At 37.8% G+C, this 2,912-nt stretch overlaps 1 protein-coding gene across 1 annotated transcript in view; it reads left to right on the forward strand.

Moving 5' to 3' along the window:
• Nucleotides 1-2,912, forward strand: part of LOC107685301 (protein Jade-3-like) — a 29,542-nt gene that overhangs the window by 2,094 nt on the left and 24,536 nt on the right. The gene's annotated exons all lie outside the window — the stretch shown is intronic.

Here is a 2,912-nt window from a genome sequence, read left to right on the forward strand (position 1 = left end):
AAAGCAGCTCCGTGCTTATAAACGCTGCTTTATCAGGAATTATAGGTAAAATTAAATTAAAATGCCAACGACACGTTTCTGAGGACAGTCGGTTCCCTTCAGATACATTCAGATAAAGACATCCACGCCACTTTTGACTTGAAACATGCAGCGCTCGTATTTATTCAATGACCTCATTGCCTTTTGAAATTTAATCCAGCCGTATCGCGACGCTTGTCTTTCCATCCCCAACTGTAAGACCTCTTGAAATGATAATTAAGACATTTCTTATACCATTTAACGTATTTAAAACTTTTTATGACCTTAAGTTTGATACAACTCACTTTAGGAGTTTTTAAGGACCCGCGGGAGATCTGCATTTAAGGTAGCCCATCGGGCAGAGTGGTGATACATTTTGGTAGCCCGACTGGAAAACACAATAGTCCCGGGACGTCGGGCTAGCGATTTTGCGAGGCCTGAGTACTGTTACATTGCTGAAATTACAAGTAAAAGTACTGTTGTCAAAACAGTACTTAAAGGCACAATATGTAATTTTTCGCCGCTAGAGGGCGCATATTCAAAATAAACAAAGAGACAAAGGCATGCTGAAAGCCATCGAAGCGAAACGAGGCCGCTGAACGAGCGTGACACACGGCTCGAAAGCAGCGGAGCTTTTATTATGCCACTGTCGACCGCTTCCGCTCCTTCCGGTCGTGAGTATGTGGGGAAAAAAGCAGTGCTGTTTTATCGTACATTCGAAAATTCTGTTATTATGCTACTCTGTGCGGTCGTCACCGGTCTAATAAAACGCACAACATATTAAAGCGTCTTTGTTTCCATGTTTTCTACAAAACATGAAATCGAGGGGTTATGACGTCATTGGCAGGAGACACAATGACACTATGGACACGGTCCGTGTCACTAGTTAAAATTGCTTATTTCTCTGGATTTAAACATTCTTCGACCGAACACCACATGAGGGTTAAACATTCTTCGAAACATTTGGGATAATGTAAGTACACAAGTTAGCAAAATATATACCACTGATCTAGTGGTTTTTGGATATTTTAATAAAAAAATCTTACATATTGTGCCTTTAAGTAAAAGTACAAATTACTCTTCTCAAAAACTACTCCGAGTACTAGTTACTAGTTACTTTTTAGCTGGCGATATTTAATGAATTACAAAAAATATTCATATCCAAGATCTATGTGGATAATAGCTACTTTGAACATAACCCACTTTTATCTTACTGACAAATTACATGAAATCGGTGGTCACGATTAGAGCCCGACCGATATGGGTTTTTCGGGGCAGATACCAATATTAGGGAGTAAAAAAAGGCCGATATCTATATATCGGCCGATATTCTTTTTGTATATTATAGTACAGTATCAGTCAAAAGTTTGGACACTTTACCATTCGAGGGTCCAAACATTGACTGGTACTATATATAGAATACAGGATATACATAAACAGAATATATATACATAAACACATTTTTTGCAATGATCACCCAAATGTGGTGATCAAACACTTATAATGACGTGACAAAGATATGTAATGGAGGCAGGGCATTTAACAATAAACTTTATTATCCAAAATGAGTCTGACATCAGTGCACTGAACAGTAAAGTTGAAGTTTATTCAACTTTAATTCAATTCAATTCCATTCAACCAGGGCCGCCGAGTGGGAGTCATTTTCTGCCCTGGAGTTTCATGCCTTAGAGCGGCCCACTTTAGTTCACGACTGACTATAGCTATTACAATAATGTAATTAAAACTTCAGTACATAAGTCTGCAATAGCGCACTGTTCTCTACAGACTTGTAATTCATTATATTTTTCTACAGCTTTGTTTTTTTATTATTTTATTGGCTTTTTCAGCGCCGCCTTTGCACTTTCTATTATACAATTTTTAATCTATTATTTTTTGCTCGCATATCTCCAACAAAATATTTGTAGGCCTACTGTACCATAATGTCTGCCTGCAGTTAAAAAGTTCTCAGAAATAATCACATTTGTTTTGCTTAACCTATATTCTAAAAAGAATTTTAATGTCATACAAAAAAAAAAGTAATCGGCCTGAGTAAATTGTACCATTATAAAATTGTGACTGCACAAGTAGTGTAGGAGGTGAAAATACTGTGAAATTACATACATAAATGGCAAGAAATTTGAAAGCATAACAACTGAACATTTATGAAACGTCTATGCACTTAAATTTTTTGAACTAAAATGGCTATTATTGCAACCATATAGCCTATGAATGAATGAAAATGCATATTTTTCAATGAAAGAAAACTTGTGGGCTGCTTCTGCTGCTTGGACTTCAATAAAATGAGGTCCAAGTTTAAGAATGCGCTAGAAGTTACATCAAGTCTACTCGGGTAGATTAAATGTTTTCCTGCCTTGCTAAATTTTGGGCTCATGATCAATAAATTGCATTCGCCCAAACTGATTTGCCAAAATCAAATCGCGGACGTAAGCGCAAGTCCTGCTCGCTGTGAAACAAGAGCAGCCGGCAGAGGGCAGAGGATGGTCTTAAAGCCTTCATCAAACGGCTAAGTTGACAAATAAAACACTATTTTGCACATAAAACATAAATAATTATCAATTGAGAATTTGTTATTCATATGGTCTGGTGGTCATATGGCATATGCCTGCGAATACGGGACAAACTGTGTTATAGCTTTCATACGGGACGCTTCCGAGTAAAAAAACAACAAACAAAAAAAGTGCATGTGACATTAACAGATGAACTACGCTCATATTTATCATATTTATAAATCAGTAATCGACAGGTGCTAGGAAACGCTGTTTTGTACTCGTTTATTGACGAGTCGGCTGCGGTGCGGCCAGCTGAATGCGCTGCTTCTCTGCCGCTCACTGCACAGAACAGACGCCGAGAGAGGTGACACTTCTCCGGGAAAG

The sequence above is a fragment of the Sinocyclocheilus anshuiensis genome, unplaced genomic scaffold (genome assembly GCF_001515605.1).
Source record: "Sinocyclocheilus anshuiensis isolate Anshui unplaced genomic scaffold, SAMN03320099.WGS_v1.1 scaffold385, whole genome shotgun sequence".
Lineage (NCBI taxonomy): Eukaryota > Metazoa > Chordata > Actinopteri > Cypriniformes > Cyprinidae > Sinocyclocheilus > Sinocyclocheilus anshuiensis.